The sequence below is a fragment of the Arachis hypogaea genome, chromosome 3 (genome assembly GCF_003086295.3).
Source record: "Arachis hypogaea cultivar Tifrunner chromosome 3, arahy.Tifrunner.gnm2.J5K5, whole genome shotgun sequence".
Classification (NCBI taxonomy): Eukaryota; Viridiplantae; Streptophyta; class Magnoliopsida; order Fabales; family Fabaceae; genus Arachis; species Arachis hypogaea.
This window is the reverse complement of record NC_092038.1, coordinates 68,389,288-68,414,870: the sequence shown is the minus strand read 5'-3', so window position 1 is coordinate 68,414,870 and position 25,583 is coordinate 68,389,288. Positions and strand designations below refer to the sequence as shown.

At 40.6% G+C, this 25,583-nt stretch overlaps 2 non-coding genes across 2 annotated transcripts; one reads left to right on the top strand and one right to left on the bottom strand.

The window, feature by feature from the left end:
* Positions 1-12,424: 12,424 nt before the first annotated feature.
* Positions 12,425-12,531, bottom strand: LOC112793733 (small nucleolar RNA R71). Its single transcript, XR_003198431.1, has one exon. It is a non-coding gene; the product is annotated as a small nucleolar RNA R71 (small nucleolar RNA).
* An 11,589-nt stretch (positions 12,532-24,120) lies between these two features.
* Positions 24,121-24,228, top strand: LOC112793983 (small nucleolar RNA R71). Its single transcript, XR_003198666.1, has one exon. It is a non-coding gene; the product is annotated as a small nucleolar RNA R71 (small nucleolar RNA).
* Positions 24,229-25,583: the final 1,355 nt, after the last annotated feature.

Genomic DNA, 25,583 nt, shown 5'->3' with positions numbered 1-25,583 from the left:
TATCTTAGAATAGGAATAAAAGAGAATTGAATAGAAAATAATAGTAATTGTATTGAAACTTGAGGTACAGCAGAGCTCCACACCCTTAATCTATGGTGTGTAGAAGCTCCACCGTTGAAAATACATAAGTGAAAGGTTCAGGCATGGCCAAATGGCCAGCCCCCATGGTCTAAGGATTAGGCGTCCAGAGATGTCTAATACACTAGTAAAAAGTCCTATTTATAATAAACTAGCTACTAGGGTTTACATGAGTAAGTAATTGATGCATAAATCCACTTCCGGGGCCCACTTGGTGTATGTTTGGGCTGAGCTTGGTCTATCCACGAGCTGAGGCTTTTATTGGAGTTGAACGCCAAGTTGTAACGTGTTTTGGGCGTTCAACTCCGGGTCGTGACGTGTTTCTGGTGTTTTACTCCAGACAACAACATGGAACTTGCGTTGAGCGCCAGTTTACGTCATCAATTACCGAATAAAGTATGGACTATTATATATTGCTGGAAAGCTCTGGATGTCTAATTTCCAACGCCGTTGAGAGCGCAAAATTTGGAGTTCTGTAGCTCCAAAAAATCCATTTCGAGTACAGGGAGGTCAGATTCCAACAGCATCAGCAGTCCTTTTGTTAGCCTTTTTCAGAGTTTTGCTTAAGTCCCTCAATTTCAGCCAGAAATTACCTGAAATCACAGAAAAACACACAAACTCATAGTAAAGTCCAGAAATTTGAATTTAACATAAAAACTAATGAAAACATCCCTAAAAGTAGCTTGAACTTACTAAAAACTACCTAAAAACAATGCCAAAAAGCGTATAAATTACCGCTCATCAAAGATCCTCATCAGTTTTTAGCTGAGTTCTTACAAATCTGTGACACTGTCAAGACTAATGGGGTTGACCCTGAGGTCTACAGACTTATGCTATTCCCTTTTGCTATAAGAGACAGAGCTAGGACATGGTTGGACTCACAACCTAAAGAAAGCCTGAACTCTTGGGAAAAGCTAGTCAATGCCTTCTTGGCAAAGTTCTTTCCACCTCAAAAATTGAGTAAGCTTAGAGTGGAAGTCCAAACCTTCAGACAGAAGGAAGGAGAATCCCTCTATGAAGCTTGGGAAAGATACAAACAATTAATCAGAAAGTGTCCCTCTGACATGCTTTCTGAATGGAGCATCATAGGTATTTTCTATGATGGTCTCTCTGAACTATCCAAATCAGAAGAAAGGAGTTCTTGAGATTGATACTCTGAATGTCATACTGGCTCAAAACAAAATATTGACTCAGCAAGTCAATTTGATTTCTCAAAGTCTGTCTGGAATGCAAAATGCACCAGGCAGTACTAAGGGTGCTTCATCTGAAGAAGAAGCTTAGGATCCTGAGAACCCTTCAATGGAAGAGGTGAATTACATGGGAGAACCCTATGGAAACACCTATAATTCTTCATGGAGAAATCATCCAAATCTCTCATGGAAGGATCAACAGAGACCTCAACAAGGTTTCAACAATAATAATGGTAGAAGAAATAGGTTTAGCAATGGCAAGCCTTTCCCATCATGGTCTCTGATCTAATCAAAACCACTCAAAGTTTCATGACTGAAACAAGGTCCTCCATTAGAAACTTGGAGGCACAAGTGGGTCAGCTGAGTAAGAAAATTACTGAACTCCCTCCTAGTACTCTTCCAAGCAATACAGAAGAAAATCCAAAAGGAGAGTGCAAGGCCATCAACATGGCCAAATTTGGAGAGGAGGGAGAGGCAGTGAACGCCACTGAGGAAGACCTCAATGGACGTCCACTGGCCTCCAATGAGTTCCCTAATGAGGAACCATGGTGGTCTGAGGCTCCCACTGAGACCATAGAGATTCCATTGGATTTACTTCTGCCAATCATGAGCTCTGATGAGTATTCCTCATCTGAAGAGGATGAGTATGTCACTGAAGAGCAAGTTGCAAAATACCTTGGAGCAATCATGAAGCTAAATGACAAGTTATTTGGTAATGAGACTTGGGAGGATGAAACCCCTTTGCTCACCAAAGAACTGGATGACTTGTCTAGGTAGAAATTACCTCAAAAGAGACAGGATCCTGGGAAGTTTTCAATACCTTGTACCATAGGCACCATGACCTTTAAGAAGGCTCTGTGTGACTTAGGGTCAAGTGTAAACCTCATGCCTCTCTCTGTAATAGGGAAGCTAGGGATCTTTGAGGTGCAAGCTGCAAAAATCTCACTAGAGATGGCAGACAATTCAAGAAAACAAGCTTATGGACTTGTAGAGGATGTTCTGGTAAAAGTTGAGGACCATTACATCCCTACTGATTTCATAGTCCTAGAGACTGGGAAGTGCATGGATGAATCCATCATCCTTGGCAGACCCTTCCTAGCCACAGCAAAGGCTGTGATTGATGTGCACAGAGGAGAATTGATCATTCAAGTGAATGAAGAATCCTTTGTGTTTAAGGCTCAAGGATATCCCTCTGTAACCATGGAGAGGAAGCATGAAGAGCTTCTCTCAAAACAGAGTCAAACAGAGCCCCCACAGTCAAACTCTAAGTTTGGTGTTGGGAGGCCACAACCAACTTCTAAGTTTGGTGTTAAACTCCCACATTCAAACTCTAAGTTTGGTGTTGGGAGGTTCCAACATTGCTCTGAGTATCTGTGAGGCTCCATGAGAGCCCACTGTCAAGCTAATGACATTAAAGAAGCGCTTGTTGGGAGGCAACCCAATCTTATTATATTTATCTATCCTCTTTTGTTATTTTATGTTTTCTGTAGGTTGATGATCATGAGAAGTCACAAAATCAATTGAAAAAGCAAAAATAGAAAGAAAAACAGAAAGAAAAACAGCACACCCTGGAGGAGAACTTGCTGGCGTTTAAACGCCAGTGAAGCTAGCAATTGGGCGTTTAACGCCCAGTCTGGCACCATTCTGGGCGTTTAACACCAGAAAGGGGCACCAGACTGGCGTTAAACGCCAGAGAAGGGCAAGAACTTGGCATTAAATGCCAGAAATGGGCACCAGCCCGGCGTTTAAACGCCTGAATTGGCACAGGTAGCAATTTTGCTCGCCACTTGGTGCAGGGATGACTTTTCCTTGAAACCTCAGGATCTGTGGACCCCACAGGATCCCCACCTACCCCACCACTCTCTCTCTCCTTCACCCATTCACCAATCACCTCAACACCTCTTCCCCAAAAACCCTTCACCTATCAAATCCCATCTTTCTCTTCACCACTCACATCCATCCTTCATAAAACCCCACCTACCTCACCATTCAAATTCAAACCACTTTCCCACCCAAACCCACCCTCCCATAGCCGAACCCTACCCCTCTCTCCACTCCTATATAAACCCATCTTCACTCTTTCATTTTCACACAACCTAATCACTACTTCTCCCTCTTTGGCCGAACCACAAAGCCATCTCCATCTCCTTCATTTCTTCTTCTTCTACTCTCTTCTTTCTTCTTTTGCTCGAGGACGAGCAAACCTTTTAAGTTTGTTGTGGTAAAAGCATTGCTTTTTGTTTTTCTATAACCATTTATGGCATCCAAGGCCGGAGAAACCTCTAGAAAGAGGAAAGGGAAGGCAAAAGCTTCCACCTCCGAGTCATGGGAGATGGAGAGATTCATCTCAAGGGTGCATCAAGACCACTTCTATGAAGTTGTGGCCTTGAAGAAGGTGATCCCCGAGGTCCCTTTCAAACTCAAAAAGAGTGAATATCCAGAGATCCGACATGAGATCCGAAGAAGAGGTTGGGAAGTTTTTACCAACCCCATTCAACAAGTCAGAATCTTAATGGTTCAAGAGTTCTATGCCAATGCATGGATCACCAAGAACCATGATCAAAGTGTGAACCCGGACCCAAAGAATTGGCTTACAATGGTTCGGGGGAAATACTTGGATTTTAGTCCGGAAAATGTAAGGTTGGCATTCAACTTTCCCATGATGCAAGGAGATGAACACCCTTACACTAGAAGGGTCAACTTTGATCAAAGATTGGACCAAGTCCTCATAGACATTTGTGAAGAGGGCACCCAATGGAAGAGAGATTCAAGAGGAAAGCCGGTTCAATTGAGAAGGCATGACCTCAAGCCTGTGGCTAGGGGATGGTTGGAGTTTATCCAACGCTCAATCATTCCCACTAGCAACCGGTCCGAAGTTACTATAGACCGGGCTATCATGATTCATAGCATCATGATTGGAGAAGAAATAGAAGTTCATGAGGTTATAGCCCAAGAACTTTATAAGGTGGCGCACAAGTCCTCTACCTTGGCAAGGTTAGCCTTTCCTCATCTCATTTGTCACCTCTGTTATTCAGTTGGAATTGACATAGAGGGAGACATCCCCATTGATGAGGACAAGCCCATCACTAAGAAAAGGATGGAGCAAACAAGGGACCCCTCTCATCATGAAATTCCTGAGATACCTCAAGGGATGCACTTTCCTCCACAAAACTATTGGGAGCAAATCAATACCTCCTTAGGAGAGTTAAGTTCCAACATGGGACAACTAAGGGTGGAGCACCAAGAACATTCCATCCTTCTCCATGAAATTAGAGAAGATCAGAGAATCATGAGAGAGGAGCAACAAAGGCAAGGAAGAGACATTGAGGAGCTCAAGCACTCCATAAGATCTTCAAGAGGAAGAACAAGCCGCCATCACTAAGGTGGACCCGTTCTTTAATCTCCTTGTTCTTTATTTTTCTGTTTTCTTTTTTTCGAAAAATCATGCTTATGTTTATCTATGTTTGTGTCTTTTGATCATTAGTGTCTTAGTGTCTATGCCTTACAGTTATGAATGTCCTATGAATCCATCACCTTTCTTGAATGAAAAATGTTCTTAATTGAAAAAGAGAAGAATTGCATGAATTTTAAATTTTATAACGGATTAATTATTTTGATGTGGTGGAAATACTTTTGTTTTCTGAATGTATGCTTAAACAGTGCATATGTCTTTTGAATTTGTTGTTCATGAATGTTGGCTCTTGAAAGAATGATGAAAAAGGAGACATGTTACTGAGGATCTGAAAAAACATAAAAATGATTCTTGAAGCAAGAAAAAACAGTGAATATTCAAAACAAAAAAAAGAGAAAAAAAATAAAAAAAAAGAGAGAAAAAGAATGAAATAAAGTTGTGATCCAAGGCAAAAAGAGTGTGCTTAAGAACCCTGGACACCTCTAATTGGGGACTCTAGCAAAGCTGAGTCACAATCTGAAAAGGTTCACCCAATTATGTGTCTGTGGCATGTATGTATCCGGTGGTAATACTGGAAGACAGAGTGCTTTGGGCGACGGCCAAGACTCAATAAGTAGCTGTGTTCAAGAATCATCATACTTAACTAGGAGAATCAATGACACTATCTGGATTCTGAGTTCCTAAAGAAGCCAATCATTCTGAATTTCAAAGGATAGAGTGAGATGCCAAAACTGTTCAGAGGCAAAAAGCTAAAAGCCCCGCTCATCTAATTAATACTGATCTTCATAGATGTTTTTGGAATTCATTGCATATTCTCTTCTTTTTATCTTATTTGATTTTCAGTTGCTTGAGGACAAGCAACAATTTAAGTTTGGTGTTGTGATGAGCGGATAATTTATACGCTTTTTGGCATTGTCTTTAGTATGTTTTTAGTATGTTTTAGTTAATTTTTAGTATATTTCTATTAGTTTTTAGTTAAAATTTACTTTTCTGGACTTTACTATGAGTTTGTGTGTTTTACTGTGATTTCAGCTTTTTTCTGGCTGAAATTGAGGGACTTGAGCAAAATTCTGATTCAGAGACTAAAAAGGACTGCAGATGCTGTTGGATTCTGACCCCCCTGCACTCGAAGTGGATTTTCTGGAGCTACAGAAGCCCAATTGGCGCGCTCTCAACGGCGTTGGAAAGTAGACATCCTGGGCTTTCCAGCAATGTATAATAGTCCATACTTTGCCCAAGATTTGATGGCCCAAACCGGCATTCCAAATCTGCTCAAAACCGCCCGGCGTTAAACGCCGGAACTGGCACAAGAATGGGAGTTAAATGCCCAAACTGGCAGAAAAGCTGGCGTTTAACTCCAAGAAGAGTCTCTACACGAAAATGCTTCAATGCTCAGCCCAAGCACACACCAAGTGGGCCCAGAAGTGGATTTTTATGTCATTTACTCATCTCTGTAAACCCTAGGCTACTAATTCTCTATATATAGGACCTTTTGCCATTGTATTTTCATCTGGGTAGCTATCTTTGTTCTTATGCTATCTTAGATCATTGGGAGGCTGGCGTCACGGCCATGCCTAGACCTTGTTCTTATGTATTTTCAACGGTGGAGTTTCTACACACCATAGATTAAGGTGTGGAGCTCTGCTGTACCTCGAGTATTAATGCAATTACTATTGTTCTTCTATTCAATTCAACTTGTTCTTGTTCTAAGATATCACTTGTTCTTCAACTTGATGAATGTGATGATCCGTGACACTCATCATCATTCTCACCTATGAATGTGTGCCTGACAACCACCTCCGTTCTACCTTAGATTGAGTGTATATCTCTTGGATCCATTAATCGGAATCTTCGTGGTATAAGCTAGAATTGATGGCGGCATTCAAGAGAATCCGGAAGGTCTAAACCTTGTCTGTGGTATTCTGAGTAGGATTCAATGATTGAATGACTGTGACGAGCTTCAAACTCGCGATTGTGGGGCGTTAGTGACAGACGCAAAAGAATCACTAGATTCTATTCCGACATGATCGAGAACCGACAGCTGAATAGCCGTGCCGTGACAGGGTGCGTTGAACATTTTCACTGAGAGGATGGGAGGTAGCCACTGACAACGGTGAAACCCTACATACAGCTTGCCATGGAAAGGAGTAAGAAGGATTGGATGAAGACAGTAGGAAAGCAGAGAGACGGAAGGGACAAAGCATCTTCATACGCTTATCTGAAATTCCCACCAATGAATTACATAAGTATCTCTATCTTTATCTTTATGTTTTATTCATCATTCATAACCATTTGAGTTTGCCTGACTAAGATTTACAAGGTGACCATAGCTTGCTTCATACCAACAATCTCTGTGGGATCGACCCTTACTCGCGTAAGGTTTATTACTTGGACGACCCAGTACACTTGCTGGTTAGTAGTGCGAAGTTGTGATAAAGAGTTGAGATTGCAATTGAGCATACCATGTTGATGGCGCCATTGATGATCACAATTTCGTGCACCAATGAGTCCTCCAAAAGGAAGGATAAAGGGAAAAGAGCCTATGCATTGAAGTTGCTCAAGAATACAAGGTTGTTGAGTCCCATGGTTGAATTTACTCTTTTGAATTTCTGCTTAGTAGTATACTTTGATATAGTAGTGTTGTTAGTTTTCTATGTTTTACAGGCTTTCTATGAGTCCTTTGAATTTCTATTGTTTTTATTTGAGAAAGTAAATGTCTTTGTGTTAAGTTTACATTACATCAATAAAAGCAAGTGTTTTAAAAAAAATCAATGATGAGTTGTTGCAAAAACAAGAGCAAGAGATTAAGACCCAAGTCAGATAATTCAAGATTAAGAGATTAGGAACAAAGTAGGTAATCATGAAAAAAAAAAGAATCTGGTAGTGAATAGACCATAATGAACAATTAGACATGGAGGATATAACAAGTAGATGCCAAGGATGACCCTTGAATATCCATAGAACAAAAAGTAGTAAGCAAAAGACCCAAGGCTCTGAGCATCAACTACTAGGATAAAAAGAAAAGAAACAAATAGCTTAAAAAGCGAAGATCCTAGTAGATGCTTGTGGTGAAGATGTGTCAAGAAGAGAGACCTGAGCAAGTAAATTCTTAAGGGTGTTTCAACACCTAGTACCCTAAAACCAACTGGTTTGGGAGTGCTAATTAAAAGCTTAACCTAAAGGGTCATCTTGAGACAAAATACTTAAAGTCGTGGTCAATCAAGGAAACAAAAGAGGAATGAAAAGAAAAGAAAAATAATAACAAATCTTACTACTTCATGGTGACAATCAATAGAAAGGGCTCTTAAGGCAAGCACTTAAAAGAGATCCTCAAAAGTCTAGAAGTTCATTGTGATATGATGATAAGAAAGTTCATGCATGAATTAATGTTTGGTCTCTATCTTTAATTGAGAGTGCATCTATTTAGGGTCAAGTCTCAATCAATTAAGAACAATTCACATTGATTTGCTTGGGGAGAAGCAAAACTTAAGTTTGGTGTTGTGATGACTTGCATCATCTACCTCTTTCTCTTATTTAAAAGGACCATTAAAATAGTGAAATCTCATTCAACTAATACAATTTCATGAACTAAATAATGAATTTTATTGTACATTTCTTTGAAATGAGTTTTGTTTGAGTTTCAGGTGAAAAGAGCTACAAAAGAAGAAGGAAGCAAGAAAGAGAAGCTGGGCGTTTATGCTGGGCGTTCCACTTATTTGAGCAAACGCCAACAAACTGAATGGGCATGTGATAAACCACTATTTTAAGGTTTATCTTGTGCTCAATTGAGTGGTTTTTATCAAGTCTTTGCACACTTATTCATACTATTTGCATGGTTTTACAATTCCTTCCTCATGATATGATATATGTAAAAACATGTTTTCTATGCTTTAGAAATATTAAATTTAATTATCTTTTATTACCATTCGATGCCTTGATATGTGTGTTAAGTGATTTCAGGGATTAGCATGGCACGCCAGCCAATGGGCGTGGCATGACAATTAACAAGTCCAGAGAGCAAAGTGAAAGATTTTATATGGGCGTGGCACGTCAGCTACAAAGCATGGCACGCTAGTTAACAATTCCAGAGGAGAGTCCATGAAGCTTTCAATGGGCGTGGCACGCCAAGGCCAGGCGTGGCATGGCAAAGAGATGAAGCATAATGGGTGTGGCACGCCAGGGCCAGGTGTGGCACACCAACTATAAACTCCAGAGAAGGGACAACAAGCTTTACTATGGGCGTGGCATGCGAGGGCCAGGCGTGGCACGCCAACTATACATTCCAGAGAGCAACCTTAAAAGCCCACAAGGGGCATGGCACGCTAGGATGGGCGTGGCACGCCAACCCCATCATTTACAAGGGGGTGGCATGCCCATTCAATTAAGCAGAAGGGAGTGGAAGGTTCAACACAATGGGCATGCCACTTGATGTTCGGGGCATGGCACGCCAAACTTGTTCATATTCTGGGCATGCCACTTGAGTTCTAGGCGTGGCACGCTGAAAGAAAGTATTTTCATATTGTTAGGAATTTCACACAAAATAATTCCATTGATAGTATAGTTCCCAACCAACTAACAATACTCAAATCAAATTTTAAAAGTTTTGGTTGTCACAAGTACAAACCCCAATAAAAATTAACCGAAGTATTTAAACCTTGGGTCGTCTCACAAGAAATTTCAATGAAGTGATCAATTATTGGCTATGAAGAACAAGAGGGTTTGATTTTATAATTGGCAAGAAAATATAAAAACAAGAAAGTAAAAAACAAGAACTAATAAATAAAGGAAAAGAACTCTTGGCTAGACATAGGTAATTGAGATCACCATCATTGTCTACAAACCATATATTGACAATTATGAGGGACTAACCCACTATGTCTAATCCTATGCTTAAAGTAAGTATAATGTCTACCTTGATGCCAGGGCATCTAGGCCAGTTTCACTGACCTTTTCTTTACTGTTTTAGGGTAGTTTCATGCATTTTCTTAGAGAATAAGGCAAGTTTTGGATGAAAATACACTCACACCTTGATTCAAGAAACTATTGTGAATTTTACATAATTTCATGAGGATTTTGCAAGAATTGAGTGAAAAATTGATGATGCATAATCTCATGACTTTGGCTAGAGCTTTGATGCACTTTATTTGCTTGATTTCAGGACAAAGGAAGCAAGGAAGAGCCATGTTAATAGCCATGTTAACCTAGTTAACGTGACCACTAACGTGGAATGGGAAAGAGCTTGCAACGTTAATGAGAAAAGTGATCACCAATAGCGCCTGCGAAGCCATCATAAGCCCACGTTAATTGTCACGTTAACTATATTAACATGGTAGTTAACGTGGAGACAAGGAAAGCTCCAACGTTAGTGGTAAACGTGAACACCACTAATGCTCCAAAATGTGGCAATGAACCACGTTAAGAGTCACGCTAACTTAGTTAACGTGAACTCTAACGTGGAAGAAAGGAACAATGCCTACGTTAGTGACACTCACCTTTGTCACTAACGTTGGATCAAACTAGCATTGGCCACAATAGTGGTCACGTTAAGACCACTAACGTGAAAGTTAATGTGGAGCTAGGATTGATGAGCCAACGTTAGTGACACTCACCTTTGTCACTAACGTTGGAGATGGCATTTACTACCACGTTAACTTAGTTAACGTGAGCTCTAACATGGAGAGTAGGGGCACTTGGAGCGTTAGTGACAAAGGTGAGTGACACTAATGCTCTCGAAGATGAGGCATACCCACGTTAAGAGCCACGTTAGTTACACTAACGTGAACTCTAACGTAGGGACAAGGGGCACAAGGCAACGTTATTGGGAAAGGTGAGTCCCAATAACGCTTGCGAAGGTTTATAAGGCAACGTTAGTGGTCACGTTAGTGTCACTAACATTGGAGTTAACGTGGGTTTATATGGGGTTGGAACGTTAGTGAAAAAGGTGATTGCCACTAACATTCTCGAATCCATAATGTCACTTAACGTTAACTTCACTAACGCCCATGCCTAATTCATACTTTTCTGCAAGCTGAGCCCACTAAAGATTGTAACTGCTTCAACTCAAGATCTAAAGCCCACATCCAAGACTTGAAGAACTCACTAGAAGATCAAGAGAAGTAGTATATATAGGAGTAGTTTTGAACTATAGAGAAGATTGGCACTTTGGAGAACTACCCTCTGTATATTTACTTTTCTGCACTTTTAGCTAAGGATGGATTCTTTTCTACCATTTTCCATTTCTAGATCTATGAACAACTAAATCCCTTTCATTGGGTTAGGGAGCTCTGTTATAATTTGATGGATCAATTATAGTTTTCATTCTCTTCTTCTTTCTTCTCTTTTGATTTACTAGAAAGCTTTCGATCTTAATTCAATTGGTTAGTTGTCTTGGAAAAGAAACTCTCCATAATTGGATCTCCTTTGAGCCTTGGAAAAGGGATGAGGAGATCATGCTAGAATTGCTTTCTCATGTTGGACCAAATTGGGGTCTGGGCGGATATAGTGATATGTAATCCTCCCAACACTTTGATTTGGAAATACATATGGTATAATCAGTGACCACACTTCATCTCTTCCCATGAGCAATTAAATCAAGGAATTGGGCAATTGTTCAAGCTTAGAGAGATTGGGTTGCCCAGGAATTGGAACCCAATCACTTAAGATTGCCAAGGAGATCAATAGATTCTTTGATTGAGGAAGAGATGAAAATGAAATTGATCCGGAGAATACAACATCTCCTAAGCCCAATGAATTCCCCATTTCTGATCTTACCCATTATCTTTACTTTCTGCCATTTATTTACATGCTCATTTCCCCAAATTCCCATCTAAGATTCTGCACTTTATTTTCTGCTATTTACTTTTCTGCCATTTAATTTTCTGCAATTCTCAAACTACATTCTATTTAGCTCAACTAGCATATTCTTCCAACTAAAGTTGCTTGACCAATCAATCCCTGTGGGATTCGACCTCACTCTATTGTGAGTTTTTACTTTATGACAATTCGGTATACTTGCCGAAGGAAAATTTGTTGAGAGACAAGTTTTCGTGCATCAAGTTTATGGCACCGTTGCCGGGGATTGATTTTGTATCAACAATGATTAAGTTGGAAGTTCATTAGATTGAGCATTTTTTCTTTTGTTTGTTTACTTTATTCAGTTGTTTACTTTCAGTTTGTTTCGCTTCTTCCTCACCCTCTATACCCCCTCTATTTTCTTTCTTTATTAAGGAGGAAAGCAAGAGGGAAAGGAGTTGTTGGTGCTGAGGAAGAGGAAGAGTATTTTGAAACCAACATGGAGGAGAACCTAAAAAATAATCATAAAGGAGAAGCCCACAACCATGCTAGATAAGGCCCTGCAAACCATGCTAGGCAAGAAAGGAGAGTTCTAGGCTCCTACATCAATCCAAATCCAGGAAACTGTGGAAGTAGCATCCAAAAGCCCACCATACATGCCAACAACTTTGAATTAAAACCGCAGCTAATCACCCTTGTTCAGAACAATTGCTCATTTGGAGGAAGTGCTCAAGAAGACCCCAATCAACATCTAACCACCTTCCTGAGAATTTGTGACACTGTGAAGTCTAATAGAGTCCACCCGGATGTCTATAGGCTGCTTTTGTTCCCTTTTTCACTCAAGGACAAAGCATCCAAGTGGCTTGAATCCTTCCCAAAAGAGAGCTTGACAAATTGGGAAGATGTGGTGAACAAGTTTTTGGCAAAATTCTACCCTCCTCAAAGAATTAACAGGCTGAGAGCTGAGGTGCAAATCTTCAGGCAACAAGATGGTGAGACTCTCTGTGAGGCATGGGAGAGGTTCAAGGACTTAACAAGAAGATGCCCACCAGATATATTCAATGAATGGGTTTAACTTCATATTTTCTGTGAAGGTCTTTCTTATGAGTCAAAGAAGGTTGTAGACCATTCATTAAGGGGCTCTCTAAACAAGAAAAAAACCATTAAAGAAGCCATATATGTCATTAAAACAGTAGCTGAGAATGAATATTTCTATGCCTCTGATAGAAGCAATACTCGAAGAGTAATGGAGCTGAACCACATGGATGCATAGCTAGCTCAAAATAAGATGATCACCAAGCAGCTAACAGATTTTACCAAGAAGGTGGAGGAAAACCAAGTTGCAGCAGTCATCACTTCATCACTAGCTCAAGAAGGAGTGAATATAGGAGAAGAATGTGACTGGGAATAAATCAACTATGTTGGAAACTCACCTAGGCAAATCCATGATCCATACTCCAAAACTTATAACTCTGAATGGAGAAATCACCCCAACTTTGGGTGGGGAAATCAACAAGACTAAGGCCAAGACAAGAGACACCACAACCACAACCCCAACAACAATGCAACTCACCAACATCCCTCACAGAGGTCCTATCAACAACCACCTAATCCCAACCCACCATCACTACCCGAGGATAGACTTTCAAAGATTGAGACTCTATTTGAAGACATATGTAGAGAAATCCAAGACAATAAGGTGTTTAAGGAGGAAGTGCAAGCCAATATCAAAATCCATGGGGAAAATATCAAGAGACTGGAGTCTCAAGTAGGGTATCTAGCTCAAATGGTTTTCCAAGTGACATAGAGAAGAACCCAAGAGGAGAAACAAAGAAAGTAAGATGGGAAGAATGTAAGATGATCACCACAAGTGTTGAGAGGAGTATGGAGGAAGTAGAACACCTCCAAGACAGTCCAAAGGAAAATCATGAAGAAAAAAACTCTGCACCTCAACTCACACTCAAGGAAGAGCTGAAGGAGAGGGAGATACTGAACCCATATGCACCCTTCCCCCAAAGGCTTAAGGGTGGTGTAGTAGGGAGAATTTATTCAAGGTTCCTCGACATGTTTGCATCTCTTGATGTAAATATACCATTCATTAAGGCCCTCCAGCAAATACCTTCCTACATCAAGTATATAAAGGAGCTACTAACCAGAAAGAGTTCATTGAAGGGTGGACAAACAATAAAGATGAACAGGGATTGCAGTGCTCTCATTCAAACAGAGCCACCCACAAAGAAGAAGGATCCAGGGAGTTTCTACATTCCCTGTGCTATAGGAGAAACAATGATTGATAAGGGACTCTGTGACTTGGGAGCAAGTATCAACCTAATGCCCCTATCTCTCATGAAAAAGCTTCAAATCAATGAGCTAACACCCACAGATGTAATCATCAAATTAGCTGACAAAACTCAAAAACAGGTAATAGGAGTGGTTGAGAATGTGTTAGTGAAGGTTGGGAACTACTTCCTCTCCACAGACTTTGTCATCTTGGAAATGGATGAGAATCCTATTCACCCCATCATTCTGGGAAGGCCATTTTTAGCCACAGCTAGAGCACTTATAGATGTGGAGCGAGGAGAGCTAGTATTGAGAATACATGATGAGCAGCTCACCTTCAATGTTTTCAAAATCTCACAAGAAGCAGATCATGATAACAAAGAGCTGAAGGAAGAGTCAAACAAGGGAGTTCAAGCACTACCCCTAAGAACTCATGTGGCTAACAACCAATGTGATCAGAAGGAGTAACAGCCAAGTGTAATCCAAAAGGAACCAGACCCACCAAAGTCATATGAGATAGGCAACAAAACCATTCTTAATGAGGAAACCACAAAGAACAAATTGACATAAAAAAAGGTCCCAGGGGGATGGAAAAACAAGAAGATCCCTACAGAAGATTTCTCTCTAGGAGATGAAGTGGTCTCTATATACTTTCCATCTATACCACCTCACCTCCCCACTATTCCATCTCAGCTACCTCCAGTGTACACCATCAACAAAATCTTGTCCTTAGAGCATGTGGAACTTGTCAACAAGGCCAATGGAAACAGATTCACTGCAAGGGGGGAAGATTTTAAGCACTACCAACCACCTTGACAAGGACCAAACGTCAAGCTAATGACGCTAAAGAAGCGCTTCATGGGAGGTAACCCATGTTCTATACCCTCTCTCTTTAATCTCTAATAGTAGTAATAAAGCAAATCTCATGGATTTTTAAATCAATTTTGACAACCAATATAAGACCCCTTACATGCAGCATATAGTACATGCTAAGTTTGGTGTTCAAGGCACACTAAGAGGGCTTGAACACACTTCATAATGATAGATTACTTCCGAATCTTGTTGCACCATATGATCACAAACAAGTTTGGTGTTACCTACGTAGCATGCATGGGAATTTCAATGGTCGATTGATTTGCATCCATGAAAAGCATTTAGTTGTTTAGATATTTCAAAAACAAAAGAAAAAGATTTTTTTAGCTAGTTCACACCTTAATCTTTTCCACCAACAATTTCAATTAACCGTTTGCATTCTTTTTGTCTTGTATAGGAAATCAAAAAGAGTATTGATGGTACTTGAAAGGACAATCAACCAAGGGATATTCGGCCACTATGCCAAGCAACTTATACACTTGTCTCCAAGGGGGTATCTTGGAAAGTGATGCCATGCAACATTGGAAAGTGGATAGCCTTGGAGACCGAACTAAGAACCTCATAAAAGAGGCGATCTTTGTGCTCATCCAAGGTCAAGTCCCAACCGTCCATCACAAAACAACACTAGCAATCCACACCTTTCAAACACCCATCACTTTTCTATATAAAGCGTCCTCATTCTGCACCCTCTCCGTACACTTCTTGTTTTCATTCATCTCCCTTCCCTTTTTTGAACACACAGTTCATCATCCACCAAAATTTTCATACACACCCTCCTAGCCAATTTTTGAGTAACAAACACACCAACCATTACTCATGGCTTCATCTAGTTCTAAAAGGAGAAGAGGGAAGGATCCCATGGAGCAGCCTCCTTTTGATGCCGGGAGATTCAAGACTGCCTTCCATGAGCTTTAATATGAATGGATCAAAAACAAGAAAATCTTGCCAAAATTGGCATTCTAGTTCAACAAGGATGAGTGCCCTAAGATCAGGGAGAAGATTGCACAGAGGGGTTGGCAAAAGCTCACCAACCTAGAGACAAAGATAAATGCAAACATCATCAAAGAGTTCTATGCAAATGCAGTCAGAGAAGACAATACTATGGCCCCCACATTCAAAAGTTATGTAAGAGAAACAGAGGTGGACTTCAGCCCCAATGCTATAACAAGGACTCTTCAGCTGAAATCGCCATATTTTCATGAGCTTAGCTATCAAGTAAGAATAAGTAATGCTCCCAAGAAGATGAACTTGAAGAAATTATGAGTGATATATGTGTTATTGGGTCTGATTGGGAAAGATACTCGGACAAGAGACCGAGGTTCATTAGGAGAGGAAACCTTATCCTAGAAGCCAAGGGATGGTTTGAGCTAGTAAGGAGGTCTATCCCTCCAGCCGCAAACAATTATGAGGTCAATATTGCTCGAGCCACCATGGTACATTGCCTAGTGAAGGGTGGAAGCATCAATGTGCATGAAATTATAGCTGAAGGAATCCAGGATTCAGCCAAGAAGAATGATCCGGGTGCTAGACTTTGGTACCCCAGCACCATCCTGAGACTATGCATGAAAGCCAAGGTGGTGTTCGAAGACAACAATCCACAATGGGTGAATCATGGGAGGCTAGTCACGTTCCAACGCATAAACTATGTGACACCTGCTCAACAACAAAGAAGACCTCGGATAGAGAAAAGAACTGCACAAGAGGAACCCCACCAAGAAGAACCCCAACAAATAGGGCACCAGCAAGAAGGACAATATGATCTAACCAACATAAATCTATTTCACATCAAGGAAGCCATTGAGTATATGACAAGTAGCTATATGGAGTGACAAGAACAACAACTACATGTCCAAGCTCAAAGGATGGATCATCAAGAAAAACTACTCTCTAGTTGGATGGATCAACAAAGAGAGTGGCAGAAACAGCAAATGGAGTGGCAACAGGAGCATTACTCCCAGCTCACCCAAGCCATCAATCAAGTGTCCGAAAGGCAAGAAAGCCAGGACAAATGCCTGCAAGAACTCAACCAACGCCAGATAGCTCAGATGAAAGCCTTCAATGAATTCAGTGTGCTCAATAAAGGAAGGCAACTGCATCGAGAAGAATTTAGCATAAACACTCAGGCCAAGTTGACTTATATGACTGGGTATATACATAACTTGCACCCTAACATCCCAAGTTATGAGGCAGTGCACAAGGACTTAACAGAACAAGAAGAGGGGAAGGTGAAACAGCAAAAGGAAACATTAAAGAAGAAGATGGAGGATGCTGGTTTCTGGAAAAAGCTGATAGGGAAGCGCAAAGGGAATGAGGACTCAAGCAATCAAGGAGGATCCCAAGACAAAGGAACATGAGCATCCCAATAAGTGAAAGGTGGTGGAGTTCCTTCTTAGTTCTATATCTTTCAAACTTTAAATAAGGAAAATCATGTATGAAATAGAACATGCTTCCATAAGTAGCTTAGGATTTTGAATTTTGCATTTAAGGTTTTCATTGTTTAGGTCCATGTTATTGAGCTTATTGTCCCTAGTGTTCATCTTCATCTTTCTTACTTGTATGCCTGTCCTTTAAGTTAATCAAAAAAGAAAATATTATGATAAGAACAAGAGTTGAGTTATTTTGTAAAGTGAGTTCTGAATGTTTGTGGTAGGGTGATTAGTTAGCTAAGTTGGTTCACCAACAAGGAAAGAAGGCAACTATCTATCCTAAATCCTATGCTTGAAACACATCCTATGAGACTAACTAAATAATAAGATCCCAATAAGAAAAGAGAAAGAGCAATAAAAGTTAAAAAGGAAAGAAACACAATAAGAAACAATGCTAGGCACCAACGGTTTTAAGATTGAGGCATGTGTCTGTGGTGTTCATGTGCAAGGGATATGCTTGGATGAATAAGCTCATAGGGGTGTCTTAACACCTAGCACCTTGAACCAACTGGTTCGAGAGTGTTGGCTGAAAGCTTATCATAAAGAGTCGCCCTCTTACAGAGCACTTAGCCAAAAGAAGAATGCAATAAATCTTGAAAAAAAAAGGGAAGGATCAACAATTAAGAAGTCTCAAAGGATGCAATCAAGAGAGTGACCAAGGACTTGATAAAGGCCTGAAACCTAGTAAAGGAATGAACCTAAGTTGCTATGCATGAAACTCCATAAACCAGGAATTCTACTTCTATATTGTCTTCTTGTTCTTTCATCCATTCTTCCTATGTTTCAGTACTTGCTTAGGGACAAGCAAGCTTTAAGTTTGGTGTTGTGATGCCAGGGCATCTAGGTCAATTTCACTGACTTTTTTTTACTATTTTAGGGTAGTTTCATGCATTTTCTTAGAGAATAAGGTAAGTTTTGGATGAAAATACACTCACACCTTGATTCAAGCAACTATTGTGAATTTTACATGATTTCATGAGGATTTTGCAAGAATTGAGTGACAAATTGATGATGCATAATCTCATGACTTTGGCTAGAGCTTTGATGCACTTTATTTGCTTGATTTCAGGACAAAGGAAGCAAGGAAGAGCCACGTTAGTAGCCACGTTAACCTAGTTAACGTGGAATGGGAAAGAGCTTGCAACGTTAATGAGAAAAGTGATCACCAATAACGCCTGCGAAGCCATCATAAGCCCACGTTAATTGCCACGTTAACTAGATTAACGTGGTAGTTAACATGGAGACAAAGAAAGCTCCAACGTTAGTGGTAAATGTGAACACCACTAACGCTCCAAAATGTGGCAATGAACCACGTTAAGAGTCACGTTAACTTAGTTAATGTGAATTCTAACGTGGAAGAAAGGAACAATGCCTATGTTAGTGACACTCACCTTTGTCACTAACATTGGATCAAACTAGCATTGCCCGCGTTAGTGGTCACGTTAAGACCACTAACATGAAAGTTAACGTGGAGCTAGGATTGATGAGCCAACGTTAGTGACACTCACCTTTGTCACTAACGTTGGAGATGGCATTCACTACCACGTTAGTGGCCATGTTAACTTAGTTAACGTGAGCTCTAACATGGAGAGTAGGGGTACTTGGAGCGTTAGTGACAAAGGTGAGTGCCACTAACGCTCTCAACGATGAGGCATACCCACGTTAAGAGCCACGTTAGTTACACTAACGTGAACTCTAACGTAGGGACAAGGGGCACAAGGAAACGTTATTGGGAAAGGTGAGTCCCAATAATGCTTGCGAAGGTTTATAAGGCAACGTTAGTGGTCACGTTAGGGTCACTAACGTTGGAGTTAACGTGGGTTATATAGGGTTGGAACGTTAGTGAAAAAGGTGATTGCCACTAACATTCTTGAATCCACAATGTCACTTAACGCTAACTTCACTAACGCCCATGCCTAATTCATACTTTTCTGCAAGCTGAGCCCACTAAAGATTGTAACTGCTTTAACTCAAGATCTAAGGCCCACATCCAAGACTTGAAGAACTCACTAGAAGATCAAGATAAGTAGAATGTATAGGAGTACTTTTGACCTATAGAGAAGATTGGCACTTTGGAGAACTACCCTCTGTATATTTACTTTTCTGCACTTTTAGCTAAGGATGGATTCTTTTCTGCCATTTTTCATTTCTAGAGCTATGAACAACTAAATCCCTTTCATTGGGTTAGGAAGCTCTGTTGTAATTTGATGGATCAATTATAGTTTTCATTCTCTTCTTCTTTCTTCTCTTTTGATTTACTAGAAAGCTTTCGATCCTAATTCAATTGGTTAGTTGTCTTGGAAAAGAAACTCTCCATAATTGGATCTTGGTACACGAAATTGTGATCACTACTTTTCACAAATCAATTAATCCCCAGTAATGAATCCAAAAACTTGGTATTCAATACCATGGCATAAACACAACTTCGCACAACTAACCAGCAAGTGTACTGGGTCGTCCAAGTAATAAACCTTACGCGAGTAAGGGTCGATCCCACAGAGATTGTTGGTATGGAGCAAGCTATGGTCACCTTGTAAATCTTAGTCAGGCAAACTCAAATGAGTATGGTGATAAACGCATAAAACATAAAGATAAAGATAGAGATACTTATGTAATTCATTGGTAGGAATTTCAGATAAGCGTATGAAGATGCCTTCCCTTCCGTCTCTCTGCTTTCCTACTGTCTTCATCCAATCCTTCTTACTCCTTTCCATGGCAAGCTTAAGCAAGGGTTTCACCGTTGTCAGTGGCTACCTCCCATCCTCTCAGTGGAAATGTTCAACGCACCCTGTCACGGCACGGCTATCCATCTGTCGGTTCTCGATCAGGCTGGAATAGAATCCAGTGATTCTTTTGCGTCTGTCACTAACGCCCCGCCCTCAGGAGTTTGAAGCATGTCACAGTCATTCAATCATTGAATCCTACTCAGAATACCACAGACAAGGTTAGACCTTCCGGATTCTCTTGAATGCCGCCATCAGTTCTAGCCTATACCACGAAGACTCTAATATCACGGAATGGCTGGCTCGTTTGTCAGGCGAGCACTCGGTTGTCAGGCGATCAACCATGCGTCGTGTATCAGGAATCCAAGAGATATTCACCCAATCTTAATATATGGTGTGTAGAAACTCCACCGTTGAAAATACATAAGAACAAGGTCTAGGCATGGCCAAATGGCCAGCCTCCCAATGATCTAAGATAGCATCAGAACAAAGATAACTACCCAGATATCTCATTACAATAGTAAAAGGTCCTACTTATAGAGAATTAGTAGCCTAAGGTTTACAGAGATGAGTAAATGACATAAAAATCCACTTCCAGGCCCACTTGGTGTGTGCTTGGGCTGAGCAATGAAGCATTTTCGTGTAGAGACTCCTCTTGGAGTTAAACGCCAGCTTTGGTGCCAGTTTGGGCGTTTAATTCCCATTCTTGTGCCAGTTCCGGCGTTTAACGCTGGAATTCCTGAGGGTGACTTTGAACGCCGGTTTGGGCCATCAAATCTTGGGAAAAGTATGGACTATCATATATTGCTGGAAAGCCCAGGATGTATACTTTCCAACGCCGTTGAGAGCGCGCCAATGGGGCTTCTATAGCTCCAGAAAATCCACTTCGAGTGCAGGGAGATCAGAATCCAACAGCATCTGCAGTCCTTTTTGGTTTCTGAATCAGATTTTTGCTCAGGTCCCTCAATTTCAGCCAGAAGATACCTGAAATCACAGAAAAACACACAAACTCATAGTAAAGTCCAAAAAAGTGAATTTTAACTAAAAACTAATGAAAATATACTAAAAACTAACTAGATCATACTAAAAACATACTAAAAACAATGCCAAAAAGCGTATAAATTATCCGCTCATCACAACACCAAACTTAAATTGTTGCTTGTCCTCAAGCAACTGAAAATCAAATAAGATAAAAAGAAGAGAATATGCAATGAATTCCAAAAATATCTTTGAATATCAGTATTAATTAGATGAGCGGGGCTTTTAGCTTTTTGCCTCTGAATAGTTTTGGCATCTCACTCTATCCTTTGAAATTTAGAATGATTGGCTTCTTTAGGAACTTAGAATCCAGATAGTGTTATTGATTCTCCCAGTAAAGTATGATGATTCTTGAACATAGCTACTTATTGAGTCTTGGCCGTGGCCCAAAGCACTCTGTCTTCCAGTATTACCATCGGATACATACATGCCACAGACACATGTCGGATTTCATGTCGGATACATACACCGGTTATAGAACTCTTGAACCATTAAGATTTCGACTTGTTGAATGGGGTTGGTAAGAACTTTCCAACCTCTTCTTCGGATCTCATGTCGGATCTCCGGATATTCACTCTTTTTGAGTTTGAAAGGGACCTCGGGGATCACCTTCTTCATGGCCACAACTTCATAGAAGTGGTCTTGATGCACCCTTGAGATGAATCTCTCCATCTCCCATGACTCGGAGGTGGAAGCTTTTGCCTTCCCTTTCCTCTTTCTAGAGGTTTCTCCGGCCTTGGATGCCATAAATGGTTATGGAAAAACAAAAAGCAATGCTTTTACCACACCAAACTTAAAATATTTGCTCGTCCTCGAGCAAAAGAAGAAAGAAGAGAGTAGAAGAAGAAGAAATGAAGGGAAAAGGGAATGGCTTGTGTTCGGCCAAAAGGGGGAGAAGTGGTGTTTAGGTTGTGTGAAAATGAAAGAGTGAAGAAGGGTTTATATAGGAGTGGAGGGAGTCATGGTTCGGTCATGTATGGGTGGGTTTGGGAGGGTAAGTGGTTTGAATTTGAATGGTGAGGTAGGAGGGGTTTTATGAAGGATGGATGTGAGTGGTGAAGAGAAAGATGGGATTTGATAGGTGAAGGGCTTTTGGGGAAGAGGTGTTGAGGTGATTGGTGAATGGGTGAAGAAGAGAGAGAGTGGTGGGGTAGGTGGGGATCCTGTGGGGTCCACAGATCCTGAGGTGTCAAGGAAAAGTCATCCCTGCACCAAATGGCATGCAAAAATGCGTTTTTAGCCATTTCTGGCGTTAAACGCCGGGCTGGTGCCCATTTCTGGCGTTTAACGCCAGCTTCTTGCCCTTTTCTGGCGTTTAACGCCAGTCTGGTGCCCCTTTCTGGCGTTAAACGCCCAGAATGGTGCCAGACTGGGCGTTAAACGCCCAACAGCTAGCCTTACTGGCGTTTAAACGCCAGTAAGTTCTTCCTCCAGGGTGTGCTATTTTTCTTCCTGTTTTTCATTCTGTTTTTGCTTTTTTTATTGATTTTGTGACTTCTCATGATCATCAACCTACAAAAAAAAATAACAAAGGAAAATAGTCAAAATATAACATTGGGTTGCCTCCCAACAAGCGCTTCTTTAATGTCAGTAGCTTGACAGAGGACTCTCATGGAGCCTCAGAAATGCTCAGAGCCATGTTGGAACCTCCCAACACCAAACTTAGAGTTTGAATGTGGGGGTTCAACACCAAACTTAGAGTTTGGTTGTGGCCTCCCAACACCAAACTTAGAGTTTGACTGTGGGGGCTCTGTTTGGCTCTGTTTTGAGAGAAGCTCTTCATGCTTCCTCTCCATGGTGATAGAGGGATATCCTTGAGCCTCAAACACAAAGGATTCTTCATTCACTTGAATGATCAACTCTCCTCTATCAACATCAATCACAGCCTTTGCTGTGGCTAGGAAGGGTCTGCCAAGGATGATGGATTCATCCATGCACTTCCCAGTCTCTAGGACTATGAAATCAGTAGGGATGTAATGGTCTTCAATTTTTACTAGAACATCCTCTACAAGTCCATAAGCTTGTTTTCTTGAGTTGTCTGCCATCTCTAGTGAGATTTTTGCAGCTTGTACCTCAAAGATCCCTAACTTCTCTATTACAGAGAGAGGCATGAGGTTTACACTTGACCCTAAGTCACACAAGGCCTTCTTGAAGGTCATGGTGCCTATGGTACAAGGTATTGAAAACTTCCCAGGATCCTGTCTCTTTTGAGGCAGTTTCTGTATAGACAAGTCATCCAGTTCTTTGGTGAGCAAAGGGGGTTCATCCTCCCAAGTCTCATGTCCAAATAACTTGTCATTCAACTTCATGATTACTCCAAGGTATTTAGCAATTTGCTCTTCAGTGACATACTCATCCTCTTCAGAGGAAGAATACTCATCAGAGCTCATGAATGGCAGAAGTAAGTCCAATAGAATCTCTATGGTCTCATTTTGAGCCTCAGATCCCCTTGGTTCCTCATTGGGGAACTCCTTGGAGGCCAGTGGACGTCCATTGAGGTCTTCCTCAGTGGCGTTCACTGCCTCTTCCTCTTCTCCAAATTCGGCCATGTTGATGGCTTTGCACTCTCCTTTTGGATTTTCTTCTGTATTGCTTGGGAGAGTACTAGGAGGGAGTTCAGTAATTTTCTTGCTCAGCTGACCCACTTGTGCCTCCAAGTTTCTAATGGAGGACCTTGTTTCAGTCATGAAACTTTGAGTGGTTTTGATTAGATCAGAGACCATGGTTGCTAAGTCAGAGGTATTCTGCTTAGAACTCTCTGTCTGTTGCTGAGAAGATGATGGAAAAGGCTTGCTATTGCTAAACCTGTTTCTTCCACCATTATTATTGTTGAAACCTTGTTGAGGTCTCTGTTGATCCTTCCATGAGAGATTTGGATGATTTCTCCATGAAGGATTATAGGTGTTTCCATAGGGTTCTCCCATGTAATTCACCTCTTCCATTGAAGGGTTCTCAGGATCATAAGCTTCTTCCTCAGATGAAGCTTCCTTAGTACTGCTTGGTGCATTTTGCATTCCAGACAGACTTTGAGAAATCATATTGACTTGTTGAGTCAATATTTTGTTCTGAGCCAATATGGCATTCAGAGTGTCAATCTCAAGAACTCCTTTCTTCTGACTAGTCCCATTGTTCACAGGATTTCTTTCAGAAGTGTACATGAATTGGTTATTTGCAACCATTTCAATCAGCTCTTGAGCTTCTGTAGGCATCTTCTTCAGATGAAGAGATCCTCCAGCAGAGCTATCCAAAGACATTTTGGATAGTTCAGAGAGACCATCATAGAAAATACCTATGATGCTCCATTCAGAAAGCATATCAGAAGGACACTTTCTAATTAATTGTTTGTATCTTTCCCAAGCTTCATAGAGGGATTCTCCTTCCTTCTGTCTGAAGGTTTGGACTTCCACTCTAAGCTTACTCAATTTTTGAGGTGGAAAGAACTTTGCCAAGAAGGCATTGACTAGCTTTTCCCAAGAGTCCAGGCTTTCTTTAGGTTGTGAGTCCAACCATGTCTTAGCTCTGTCTCTTACAGCAAAAGGGAATAGCATCAGTCTGTAGACCTCAGGGTCAACCCCATTAGTCTTGACAGTGTCACAGATTTGCGAGAATTCAGCTAAAACCTGATGAGGATCTTCTAATGGAAGTCCATGGAACTTGCAATTCTGTTGCATTAGAGAAACTAATTGAGGCTTAAGCTCAAAGTTGTTTGCTCCAATGGCAGGGATAGAGATGCTTCTCCCATAAAAGTCGGGAGTAGGTGCAGTAAAGTCACCCAGCACCTTCCTTACATTGTTGGCATTGTTGTTGTTTTCGGCTGCCATAGGTTCTTCTTCTTTGAAGATTTCTGTTAGGTCCTCTACAGAGAGTTGTGCTTTGGCTTCTCTTAGCTTTCTCTTCAAGGTCCTTTCAGGTTCAGGATCAGCCTCAACAAGAATGCTTTTGTCCTTGCTCCTGCTCATAAGAAAGAGAAGGGAACAAGAAAATGTGGAATCCTCTATGTCACAGTATAGAGATTCCTTTAGGTGTCAGAGGAAAAGAAAAGTAGAAGACAGAAGTAGAAAATTCGAACTTATCAAAGAAGATGGAGTTCGAATTTTGCATTAAGGAATAGTGTTAGTCCATAAATAGAAGAATGTGAGAAGAAGGGGAGTAATTTTCGAAAATTAAGTAAAAGATTTTGAAAACATTTTTGAAAAACACTAATTGATTTTCGAAAATGAAAGTGGAAAAGAAATCAAGTGATTTTTGAAAAAGATTTTGAAATTAGAAATCAAAAAGATTTGATTGAAAACTATTTTGAAAAAGATGTGGTTAAGAAGATATGATTAGTTAAAAAGATGTGATTGAGAAGATATGATTTGAAAAACATTTTAAAAAGATTTGATTTTGAAAATTAAAAACTTGGCTAACAAGAAAAGATATGATTCAAACATTAAACCTTTCTCAACAGAAAAGGCAACATACTTGAAATGTTGAATCAAATCATTAATTGATAGCAAGTATTTTTAAAAATAGAAAGAAATTGGTTTAGAAAACATATGATTGAAAAGATATGATTTTAAAAAGATTTGATTTTGAAAAAGTTTGAAAACTGAAAAAAAAATCTGCATTAAAAACAAAATCTTCCCTCTTGTGCCATCCTGGCGTTAAACGCCCAGAATGGTGCACATTCTGGCGTTTAACGCCCAAAACTATACCCTTTTGGGCGTTAAATGCCCAACCAGGTACCCTGGCTGGCGTTTAAACGCCAGTCTGTCCTTCTTCACTGGGC